Here is a 13,786-nt window from a genome sequence, read left to right on the forward strand (position 1 = left end):
CCACAGATATGACTTATGCTTAGATCCTGTCCCTATTAAAGTTCAGTGATAATTTTTCTGAAGAAGTAGGTCTATTCAGATTGATGAGTTATCTAAAACAAAATAATCTAAAAATAATAATTTTTTTAATGCACACTTAAGCCTCCCATTAGGCTTATGGTTAGGGTTTGAATACTAATAGCACGATTAACACTGCTGGTATTATTCCTGCCATGAAACACTGTGCTGAAGATTTGATTCAAATCTTAGTGCAATGGAAATGTTCCTTAAAAAATGCCTAGCAGATTATAATACATTTCCCGTACAGGCTGAGCATATATGAATCACACAAAGCCATTTAAAAAAATATATATATATTTCTAAAACGTTTAGCAACAGTCCACTTGAGCACACCTACAACCATTGTGGGTTCAAAACCATAGACAGCAACACGGCTACTGGAACAAATGTGTTGCAAATGGTTTTATAATGAAGACAAATGTATGGAAATGTTTGAGTGCTTGCTCCCCCCTTTACTGCGGGTGACCTGAGTGCAGCAGCAGTGATTCCAAATGAATGCTAATGTTGCTCCATGTCTGCTGTGTAAGTAGTGTGTGCTGTGTAGGCAAAAGCTCTAGAGGCCACAGACTAATTAAAAGCAGCTTCAAGGAGAGTGCCACTGTAGGAACACCTGCTGGTGAACTCTTTAGCTTCATAGGCTGGTTATCTCTATCTATCGATCACTCTCTCTCTCTATGTCCTCTCTCTCTCCCTCTATACATATATCAATCTAAATAATTATATATATATACAGTATGTGGTGTGTGTGTGTGTGGTATTATGCCATCACTTTGGTTATGTTATACCTTTGCTTTTTACCTTTGAATTTCACCACTGATCTACATATTAGGGGTGGGAATCTCTTGGCACTTCACGATTCGATTCCGATTCCGAGGTCAACGATTCGATTCAAAATCGATTCTCAATGCATCTCGATGCAATTTTTTTTTACGTACATACCTATGTGTGATTTTCAAAAATATATTTATATACACATCTGAGTTTGCTACTCAGAGTTTGCTAACCACTTCCTACTTTTGTGATGATCATTAAATACAATCAACAGATGAATTACCTTCTCTAATATTGTATTAGAGAAAAAGCTTTTCTTGTCACAAATATGACTTTCTATGACCAGTGCAATAATCAATGCAGCTTTCAACACAATATGGGAGTATGTAAAAACTACACCGATTCAGTTTAATGTTCTTTCTACTCTTGTGAATCATGTTTCTATAGGATTTCTATTCTATTATTTTCTATGTCATTTCAACACATTGTGCAAAAAGTATGGCTTGGAATTCAGCTCTCATACAAAAACGTAAACAGACACAAAGCCAGTGCAGGTCATATGGGTTTGCTGCTCTCTGCCCTTTTGTCGCCACTTTTATACTATTAAATACAAGTAATTTTTTTTATTTATTTTTTTATAAATCGATTCGGAATCGTTCGAGGGAGAATCGCGATTAATCGGAAAATCTTTCCCACCCCTACTACATATGTGTTGTTCCTTAAATGGGTTTTGTTAGCTATTATTTCGCAATCAGATGATGCCTCCTCTTTTCTGGGCTGACCAATAGGCCTTCTTTGTCATTTTGTTAGGCTTCTTGTTCCTATATAACACCGACACGCATAGCATGCTTAGGTGTAGCACCAAGCAACAAGACAACAAGTGAGACTTGACATTAAAAGATGGCTTAGCTTGCATTTGGTGCACCAGAAACCGTGGATGCTCAGTGTGGCTGCTGTGCTTGGTAAACATCATTTAACACACACATTTTGACAGAACTGTTTACCTTGCGGACGATAGCACCAGTGATGGAGGCACCAGATCCTGTGTAATGGCTACGAAGAAAATCTACTGGGCATATTTGATTGAGGTGAAAATGTCAAGCTCTACAGAGGAGCTCTGTGAGGTGGGACACCTCTGGGGTAGCCCTACAAGCATACATACATTCCCTTTTTAGGCTAGAGAGGATGAACACCTGTAGGGCATAGCCTCAAAGGTCAGGATGAAAACAGGACCTGGGCTCATTAAAACACCCTCCCACCCTTCAGGACAGCTCAATTAAAAATCTAACCTCACACTGTGCCATTGATCTGCCAAGGCAAGCTTTAGTGTGAGGAGATATAGGCCGGGTTACAGGGAGGGCGAGCAGAACTCAGTAGGGAATCCACAAAGCAACAAAATAAAAATATATGGGGACCTCTAAAAGGAGTTAGCTCACATAGTCAGCCCTCTTTTTACTATTATGCTTTTCCTTACCGTATTGATATGAATGTATAACTGCACACATATTCATTAATGTGAGAGCTCATAAGTGTGTTAAAGAAAGAGAATAATTGAACAGAAAGGGAATGAAGGTTGACATACAGGGAGTGAACGGCGGGATTTGGAAGGGTGCTGTGTGTACAGCTGTTTTGTTTTTTCGTTTGTATTTTTGCGTGTGAGTACGTGTGGGTAGAGAGACTCACAAAAGTAAATTGTAAGGACTGAAGCTCCACAAGGTTGGCCCGGGGAGATTACATAAGGATTGATTGCCGCGAGATGTCTCTGTCACTCTTCATCCAATAAAGCCAGAAGATTAACGATTTAATGATCGACTCTTGTTTGTCTGTCTGTCATTCCGCCCGCAATTCCCCTTTAAAACGCCCACTGTGAAATCTGGGCGCTCGTAAGAAAGCTAAGCCATCTAACATTGCATTCATCTTAATGTGTTGGGAGGGCCCGCAATTTAAAGAAGGATCAAATGAGTAGCCTAGTTTCAAAATGTGCAAAATGAATGATCTTTTAAACACTATAGATTTCTAGGGACCACTTTATTAGAACACTTACAGGACTGTTGGATCTGCATGGCATAGTGAGTAAAGAGAAAATGGAATAATAAGAAAAACAACCTAACTATAGCACTCAAAGCACTCAACACTGGCAACAGATTGTGGTTTACGTCGAAAGCGAGACTGGGACTGAGTGGTTGTCCCGCTGCTGTCGGTAATGTGGGCTCCTGTCCCAGTCACCATGACAAACAGCTGTTAACCTTTTGTGGAAGCATTTCACATCCATTTTGAGAAGAATAACCATTATTCGCCTTATTTATTTATGAGAGTCCCCACACTCATCTATAACCAGCAAAATGACAGTAATGCATGGAGGTGTGTCTACTTTGGCCTCGGATTGGCTCACACTATGGGCCTTTGTACACATGGTATTAACAGGCATCATGTATTTCTAATGCAACTACATCATAGCTTCACTGTACCGTGGTATAGCAACAGTTAAATCTATAGTGCGTATAACCTTATCATATGAATTAATGTTGGTAACATTCACGCCATCGCCAAATGAGTTGACACAAATGTATTTAGGCCTACAGGCTCAACAAAACTCTCTCTGTATTTCTCAGACAGCGTTTACAAAATGGTGTCGACACTGGCACAGGGCCTCAGAAAAATCCCAAGAAGCACCAAAGAAATGTTTCAGTTGTTGATTCCAATTACCCCCAGAAAAACCTGGACGTGCAGCAGAAGGAATGAAATGCGCGAACACCAAAGGCTTAAGTCATGTAGATGCACCGACAGCGTTATTGTAATATCTCAGAATTCGTCATGGAGGCAACAGAAGTTACCCACTATAGCTTTAAGTGTTAGATGAATCTTCCTTCTTTTTTTCCAGGCTTCAAAACCTTTTTATTTAGTCTCTGTTTGTAAGTGAATATGAGGGGTGAGCTTATGGCAGTGATAGCATACATACGAATTTACTGCCATTCATAAATCTAAACAGTAGCAAAATATTCCACAAAATGTGTTGTATGGGGTCAGCCCCTGGCACGTACTCTATATAGGAAAAATGTGCAACAACTACATATAAGGCTCATCTGACTGAACACAAAGAACTCTGACCACTTGGGAAAAGGATTATCTTGTGAAAAATAGTGCAGATATACAGAACATTGTACAAAAACACACTCAGAGACACATTAAAACAAGACAAAGTCAAAGGCCGCCACCAAGCTTTCAGTGTGTACACGTAGAGGTGTCAACAGGACAACGGATACATATACTGCTACTCCAACCAATAGGTTAAATAATATGGTTACTTTACCACTCTGATGATATCCCAGAAGTCCTTGCAGGCTGAGAGGAGTATGGAGGAGCGTAATCGATGAGCAGTGATGAAAAAGCTGAGACCCCTGAGAGTTGATCTGAGTGGACTATTGGCAGAAAGACCAATAGCATGATGACCTTCCAGGACCTTTGATCATTCCATCCTCCATGGGGAACTGAGAACTATCACTAAGCTCGCTCTCATCGCTCAGAGTTCAGAGTATACAAACATCTTTAACGGCCATTATCTCAACATTGTTTTTTTTTTCAACACTCGTGTACATAATAGTCTACGTTGGACTCTAATATGTCGTGAAAATGAACAAAAAGATTTAAACTCTGGCTTTATCCAACATTTCGATTTTTGTTTTTTTAAAGAGATGCACATTTGCATATAATTAGTTAGATATTGGCAAATTAGTATATTTATTCAAAAGTTTCTGAAAATGTTTAATACAAACTAAATTGTATGACGTTTATGTTTTAACATAAAACAGGCAAAGTTTCATGACATCTATAAGTTAAAACATTTCATGTGTCATCACCTAAATAGTATTGCTAGCACTGTCCACAGCTCGTTTTGCAAGCAGAATTAAAAATCACATCCTGTGTCCATAAAAGCAGACCTTTTATTTTCAGCGTACCTGCTTCCCTCTTGTATCAAGGTTGACCAGACATGCCCATTAAATGAGGAGCGTTTGAATTTACAAACATTAGTCCCTGCGGGCCCAGCAGGGGCCAGTCTTTGTCCTGATAATTGGACTGGATTTATGTGTTGTTAGTATCTGAATGAAAATGCACTCTCCTCCTTATCATCAGTGTAGAGGACAAACAAAGATAATTGACCATACCATCTCATTGAAACAGGAGCTTAATGCTTTGTTGTTGTTTTGACAAACAACTCCTCCTCATGAAGACGGATGACAACAGAAACCTTTTATTTGAATTATAGGCCTACAATATATTGAATAGTGTATAGTATGTATCCACATACAACATGCCAATATAATTGATATTTACATAATTGATTTTCCCAAATCACCACTTATCAGGTACGGTGTTGATGTTCAAATGTGACAAAGCCCGTATGGACGTCCAATCAATAGATTATCAGCTGCACCAGTCAGCTATGCACTTCCAACAAGTGACCTTTTTGACCTGAAACCTCTGTGTAAGTGATTTCAATGTGATGTGCTGTACTCTGACAGGGAGGATTTGTTGGTCATAAGGTTGTTCATTTCAACTGAATACAATATCATCTTCATCTTCCTGAGTCTCTTCTGCTCACACCCTCCTGATGTTAAGAAGTGTTACAAAGTCTGTGTTTATTTGGTGTCCATGTCATCAGTTAGTTTTGGAATCCCCCTCATAAGCAATAACTTTGACAGGTTCATGGGTTCAAACTGGTTTTAGGGTTTTAAGGCAAACATTTTAGGCTGACCAATATTTTCCAGTGTGAGGATGCTAGCCACCTTTTCCATCCTAAAAATGGACATTTAAACATTTTGTTTTTTGCACTGGAGATCAGTCTGTTTGAATTGTCTGTGTTCCATTGTCTGTTTGTACTCTGGTTTCACACCTCCTCTTCCACCCACCTCCAGCCTCTACGGGAAAAGTCCCATGACTCTGCAGTGTTGACGTCAACGCCTCATTACACTAGCTGTCGTCCTACAGAGGGACTTGTTTCTATGCCACCAAGCAAAAGCCTTGCCTTTGTCTCTTGGCAAAATGAAACTTTTAGTCCCCCCTTCAGGGATTCATTTGTTAGTGTACGTTAGTTATTCATTAGTGTGAGACACATTCATCTGTAAAATGTGTTCACATTAACCCCGGGCTTCTCAGTCCATTAAAAAAAAAACTGTACCGGAGTGTTATTCAATACCGTCTTTGCTCGACTTAATGGCACAATGATTCCCCAATAAAAGACAAAACATCCAGTAAGTCATCTGTACTCAAAATTGTGTTATGAATAATACTAAGAGATTCTTCTCAGTGAAGTTAAACGTCTTATCTTAATCACCAATAATTTGCTGCTTTTCTCAAATCACTCTACTCTAAGAGTGAATGGATAGTCTGTTTTTCCGATGGATCCGCTTCAATGCAAAGGAGTAGAGAATGAGCATTATATAGCTGCACACTTCCTGAGCACATAACGTTTATTTTGCCAACCTTATCTGCGTATCTGGTATAAAAAAAACTCAGTAACGGTAAGCTTTTGATGGACCTCTCTCTGTGGCACTCATCAGGTTATTTATAGATTCAAGAGATTCACTTGGCATATTCTCATGATGATGCAAAAAAATGTAAACCTTCAGTTTGACTTCATCCTTCGCTTTGACAATGCATCCTACTATAACCAGCCTCTGTTGTACAACATAACAAAGCGCGACAGACACAACTCAAGCCTAATTTGAGAAGTCAGCGATTCTGGATAACTTTTGTTGTCCAAATCACTTTTTGTCAAAATCCGCTACCTGTCCTTAAACCTGTGAGTTGAAAAAAATTATCTGGTGTGAATACATAAACTATAGGCTCTTTAAAGGGGTACGTAAACAAAGGGTATGTAAAGAAAGGGGGCCCACCGTAGCTACCAACATGTCCGTTGAAGGAGCTGTGTTTTAACACTGGATTATTTATTTTTTCAGCACACACACAGTAAGTACAGGCAGTGGATTGTGAGGGAATATTCACTGATTTTGACAAAAAGTGATTTTGACAGCAAGCATTCTCAAAAATGTCTCACTCCATCTTTAATGGACCAGCGTCTGCATGAACCTACCAGAGAAGGGCCTTTAAAATGTAGCCTACATTAAACACAGCAGCTTGGTATTTTACAACAGTACATCAAATGACAATGATATATAATGTGACAATGATGGACCCACAGAGAATTATCACCTGTCTCCGCAGCCCCCCTCCACACCCCCTAGAGCTTTACCAAGCTTTATAGTGTGTCTCAGCTAATTGTTTAGCTGCCAGCAAACAGCAGACAGACACAGACTGGCAACAAGCTGATGAACATGGTGGATCATTTAGCAGCTAAAGAGCCAGATATTTCCCTCAGGAGTTGGTAGAGATCAAAAACAGTGCTGGAAGGTGAGTGCATTTTGGAATTACATTCAGCAGGTGGTCAAAAACACGAAACCAAATGACTCATAATGGTGTGCCGGCACGTCACTGCTGACTGTAACTTTAAATGTGAGATATACCCGTTTCATCTGGCTCCAAGTGCCCAAATAATCTATTACTGTAGATTTGAATTAACCTTTTATTAATGATTTTTTTTCAAGATATATTTTGGGCATTTTCATGCTTTATTGATAGTGTAGAGACAGAGTTGAAACGGGACAGAGAGGGGAGTGACATGCAGAGAACGACCGCGGGCTGGAATCGAACCCGGGTCCGCTGCTGGCCGAGGCCCATGGGGGGGACGCCCTACCAACTGAGCTAAGGGCGCCCCCTTATTAATGATTCTTGACATCAATATAACTGCAAATAAAAGTGAAGGACGGGGCTATTTCTTCAGAAGCGACCCATAGATAAATGCAAAACAAATAAATAAATAGAAAAATGCAGTGTTTTCATTTATGCAAGTCAAACATTTCAATAATATGTGTGAATATACTGTAGCTATAATGTATACGGACAACAATGACTGAATGGGCATAATATTGATTTAACTCTCACTTTGCTCCTTAAGTAATTGACGAAAAATCCTCCAACCGTGACTGGAACCTTGTATCCACCATGTAGCGACTCCTCTCTGCTCGGCCAGCGCTGGCTGTGCTGATAGAGTGAGACTTTCTACGCCAGCCAGACAGCCATATGGCTGCTCCAGCAAACCCCCGGGACACAATGTTAGCTTACTGCTGACAACGTGGACAGCCATTCTACCAGCCATCATCATTCAACAGGCAGGCAGCATGCACACAAACACAAAGGTACTTTAGAGAAGCTTGTTAGTGCTCTATATTGCATATTCCTGGAAAGCTTAAGTGATATATGTTTAGTATTTCATCAGTTCTTTCATTGGTCTTTGTGGTAAGTGACGTGTCCTCCTTAGGTTTCAGATAAATAAGCATTAGGAATTACAGCAAAATGTTTGTCTCATTTATTCATGAAAATGTGTTAGCTTGGGCGTTTGGCAGTGCTGGTACTTTCATTTCAATGATTCACATCCCTCCAGCAATGCTTTTATTTATATATGAAAAATAGGTTCCATGGCTGAGAGCGTATATATCTGCAATATTACGAATGTCAGTTTGATTTTAATTTAGGTTTTCCCACTTCGGGAACAGAGCCCAGCAAGCCACATCCGCATCCATTCACATCTGTGTAAACTTATCCTGAGAGGTGTTAGCATCCAAAACCAAATAATCCGTTAACCAAACTCAGTATTGTAACCCTTCATGAGCTAAAATGTAGGGTAAAATAAAATACGAGCAGTTGAGAGTTCATCCCAAGGAAGGAACAAAACTGAGTTATCATCAAAATGTAACATAGATTAATGATTCCTTAACTGATTTGTATTTCTGAGTGATGACATGGTAATATGCTGTGATGGTGAAACTATATCACCTACTCTCTGTATACCCTACCGGCTCCTTAACGCCATTGGAAGTTTCTTGCGCTGTAGTCAAGGTCACAGGTGGAGAAATCCAATCCGTTATCCACAGTCAGACGGTTTGGATGGAATAATTAGTTGGAAAAAAAGGGGAGAAGATGTACATTTACAATACCTGACATGTTTAGATATTTTTTCTAGTAAACCAGATTTCTGATGTTTTATTACTAAGGAAAGAAAATCTAATGTTAACACTTGGTTGACTTGGAATGTTTAATATAATCTATAAATCCAGTGTCTAACTGTTGTTGGTACAGTGATAAACTCAAGTTTTACTTCTACCAGATTTCTTTATAAAGTATTGGGCTAATGATGGCATTGTGTGAGGAACTACTGATACACGTATGTTATAAAGGTATCGAAAGGTCTGAAATTGAACCATTTGAGGATGTAGTTTACAAAACAACATGAAAAAGGGTTTACCTTTTAATTTTTCACATCGTATTGTGCAGGCACTGCAACCCCACAGGATTAGAAGCACACAGCGGGAATGCTCTTTGGCTGACAAAGAAGATGCAGAAGGGGGATGGATCGATGGGTCTCGTACCCCTTTTTGTCCTTGCTGTCATGCTGTCTGGCATTTGTGTGTGTGTGTGTGTGTGTGTGTGTGTGTGTGTGTGTGTGTGTGTGTGTGTGTGTGTGTGTGTGTGTGTGTGTGTGTGTGTGTGTGTGTGTGTGTGTGTGTGTGTGTGTGTGTGTGTGTGGAGGAAATAACACGTGTATTTCTACATGTGAGATAAAGGATGTCTCCAGGAAGAGTCAGTGAAAAAGGCCTTTTTTAAAAAGTACCATCAATTACATCGGACAATCAACGATACATGTCCACAGCTCCACCAAAAAATGTTTTCAAAAGCATTTAACATCAAGTATATGTATTCCCAATAAACCTAATCACCTGCAAAAGTGTACCATTATTGGATTGTTGTCGTCATGTTAGCAGCTGACGGTAAACACATATCCATAAGGCTCCTTTAATCTCAGGTTTTCTAAATCGCTTTCTGTAATTATTCCACTGAAGTATCTTCATGACACTCTGTAATCTCTCATTGCAGACACATTTTAAATTAGTTTTTTCATCGGTTCTGGCCTTCCAGCCAGGGTAAATGGGCGTTTACCATTACGGTAAAAACAAATTTAAATAATGGATGCATGTGAAAATGAAGATCTCACCTTGTTGTTTGGTTTGGGAAAAACAGAAGGGAAACCACACACTTTAATTTTAGCCCATAAAACCTCCCCATGTCATCTTTTTATGGACACGGTGTTTTTTTTTTTACCTTATGTTGCGGAAATCCTGAGTTGTCACTTTGGTAGTTGTACTGGTGGTTTGTTGCTGTACATGATGTGCCGTATTGATTTGTCCAGGAGAGAAGCGATGGATCAATACCAGTAAACAGCAGTAACACTCAACAAGACAACACCAGTGAATCACACTGATTGCATCTGTATTTGTGTTTTACGCAGCTTACTGCCCAGCACAATATCTGAGTAATAAGTGAATACTTGACAAATATGACTACCGTTAATCACACAAGCTGCTCCGAAAATATCCTGAAGTCAGCACAGAGATGAGGAAATGAGAAAAGTGTATTTTTTCTTATTAGTGTTGACACTTATTTCAGCCAAGAGTCACTGTGTCCTTAGGCTCAAAGGGACTCATACTATCTTTTCCGCTAAAGGTTTCTGTTTGCTTGGGGATGGTGAGTAATTGCTCGGCACTAGCTTGTTATAAGGGCCAAAACATACAGAGGAAGCGGACCATGTGCACTCAGCGCCCTTTCTAAGAGAGATATCAAACGCGGTTTTATCAGCTTTGAAATAGGAAATGTATCTTTACTCTAACGTAAAAAAGAAAAAAAAAAGTATTTTGGTCAATGAAATATGCAGGAAATCAGGGTGTGTGCATTTACCCGCTCATTTATATGGAGATGAACATTCCCTGAAGGATCAGTCCCGCCTCTACGGACCCCCCACTTCCTCCACCTTGACTCAATTACCAGTGGTCTTACAGACAGGAATGAATTCTTAATTGGAGATTGATTAAACAAAAAAAACTCTATTGCTGCACTTTGCTTCTTAAATTGGCTCCTGTGCACTTTTATCAAATCACCCCACAGGTATTAATTGGGCCAAAGTGATTTAACAGATTGGCGGGTGGTCGGAGTCAGTGTTAATAGGCTCAGTTGTTTGGGGGCGGGGGGAGGGGGGGTGCTAGGAGTGCCCATGGGGTTCCGGGGAAGTAATTATAAAAGTTAAAGCTGGAATGTGTCTGAACGAGAGCAGGCGTGTTTTTTTTGGTCAAAATGTCACCCTCGTACATGAATAGCCATCATATTTTCTCTATAAGAAATATTGGTAAATAAGCTGGACACTATGAATTATCCGAAGAATATCTGCATATAGCTCTATATTACAAAGGCTTCTCTATCTAATGGGCTCTATAGAGTCTATGTGAATCTGCACCGATTCTAACATTCAATACCTGAACTGCTGTGTATGTCTGCCACATCTGCATTTTTTATTTACATCGCTTTATCTTTTTAGCTGTCGCATGGCTGAGTTTGTTCTTCTATGAAATCACGGTCAAAAGATTTGAAGTGTCGCAGGTCAAGCAAAACCAAATATCTTCACTTCAAAGATGACAGGTGGACAAACAGTCTACGCTCCAGAAGTGAATGTGGGAGTTTCAGTCAATAAGATGCCTCAAAACATCCTGGCAGAAGTGGATGATGTATTGATCAGGCACCCAGTGGAATGTTTGCTTGATCCTACTGACAGGGAGTCGTCACATTGGAGGTGACGTGTATATGATGAATATATATAATGTATATTAAGGATATGATGATGCATATTACATGTGCCTAATAATGCACTTTCAAGGTACTTTTACCTTACATGACTGTTTAAATGACATACACCTCTGCACTCTGTCAATCCAATGTGTTCCATTTTATTTAGCTGAAGCTCAGTTTTCTAATAGTTTGTGTGCAAAACATACTGTAATATGAGAATATTACCCAACACTATATGAGGTACAGTAGCTTGACTTGAGCACCGACCAAAAACCAAACATTGAAATGCTGCATACAGGTCAAGGCATCAATAATTTAAAGCTCAAGTCTGTGATCTAAATGGAAAACAAAAGGTCAGCCCTGCCCACCATCAAAAATTCAAAACGCAGCACTGGAACCTGCTATCACTCCCAACATGATTGGCATGTCTTTTACAGTAATGCACCGCTAAAAGCTCAGCCAACAACAGCCACCTGACCTTTTGCATGTTTTAGGATGCTGATGATAAGGGATGTCTGTTTTTAATATAAGTTATGTTTTGAAAAACCAGATGGCAAAAGGTTTCTGTTTTTTCAAGTAGAGTTTTACTTTTAAGTTCGCCATAGGCCTGCAGTGCAGGGTTCTAAGCAGCACTGACTATCTGTCATTTACAATCACCCAGCAACGTGGCCTTAATCAATAGCTATTTTACGACTGCACTTGGCCTTGGTGTGTGTGTGTGTGTGTGTGTGTGTGTGTGTGTGTGTGTGTGTGTGTGTGTGTGTGTGTGTGTGTGTGTGTGTGTGTGTGTGTGTGTGTGTGTGTGTGTGTGTGTGTGTGTGTGTGTGTGTGTTTTACGCAAATTCCTAATGAGCTGAAATCGTTTGGATGGACTTTTGATTACAAACTCTGCCTAAAGATTAATCAACCTCTGCAAATCAAGATTTACGCTGGCTGAACCACGGTGCACAGGTCAAGCATGGAGCCATTGTTCAAACTTGCCCTTCTTCAATAGTAGTGAGCCATAATTATCATAATGGCCTTTCAAGCATCGTAAGAATGTGCTTGATTATGGGCGCACATTTTGTTGGAGAGGAAAAAGAGCAAGGAGGTGTATATGAGAGCTATTTTTTAACTTAGAGGAAACAATTAAATCATGACAATTGATGTAATTGCACACTGACTAGATCAGTGTCCTGTAGTAATCATCTCCATTACAAGAATACGGAATATTCCTGCTTTTATTTCTGATTCGTGATTGTTTTTTTTTCTTCAATGAAAGGACAAATTATTTCTGGCCATGAATGAGCTTCAAGCCTAATTACCATGTTCCATCCAAAACAAAGCGCTTTGTGGGTGCATGTTTGTGCTGAACACCATTGTCTTTGAACCAAACACAATACCAAGCTCTTTGCATGTGTCTATTCCCCATTGCTGGAGGTGTTTACACTACACAAACATTGTGAACATACTCACACAGATACAGACAGGGACACCAAACATTTGTTATCTCTTTAACACAAAACGTTAAGCAGTTATGCATAGCTTTTGAAGGCAGCTTTGAGTGGACAGCTCTCTATATCTGTTGTGTATATAATATGTGAAAAAGCCCTGCGGGGTTGATTCATTGAGGGCTGGTGTGTGTATACACAGTGTGTGTGTGTGTGTGTGTGTGTGTGTGTGTGTGTGTGTGTGTGTGTGTGAGTGTGTGTGTGTGTGTGTGTGTGTGTGTGTGTGTGTGTGTGTGTGTGTGTGTGTGTGTGTGTGTGTGTGTGTGTGTGTGTGTGTGTGTGTGTGTGAGAGAGAGTGAGAGAGAGAGAGAGAGAGAGAGAGAGAGAGAGAGAGAGAGAGAGAGAGAAAAGTATATCCAAATAAAACATATCAGACACAAATGTTGATGTATGTATACATCATGGGTCAAGAGAACATCAATATGTTTTCCAAGTGCTCTCTCGGCTTTATTTAACTTTCCCTATCTTGCATAAGCTTGCATAATAATGGGATGGCCATGGGTATTGCAAGGACACATTTGTGACGATACAGTAGAGAATAATTCTAATGTGAGAGAGGCTTTGAGCTGAACGCTAGCGACAGCATGCTAACACACTCCTAATGACAATGTAAACATGCTAGTGTATAGCCTATGTATGATGTTTTGCCTTCGACCCACTAATGTAACCATGGGCAGCTGGAATGATTGTTTTAAATTAAAGTAACACAACTCGGTTGTGTGGAAATGCTACCGTAA

The sequence above is a fragment of the Ammodytes marinus genome (genome assembly GCF_949987685.1).
Source record: "Ammodytes marinus genome assembly, chromosome: 12".
Taxonomy (NCBI): Eukaryota; Metazoa; Chordata; class Actinopteri; order Uranoscopiformes; family Ammodytidae; genus Ammodytes; species Ammodytes marinus.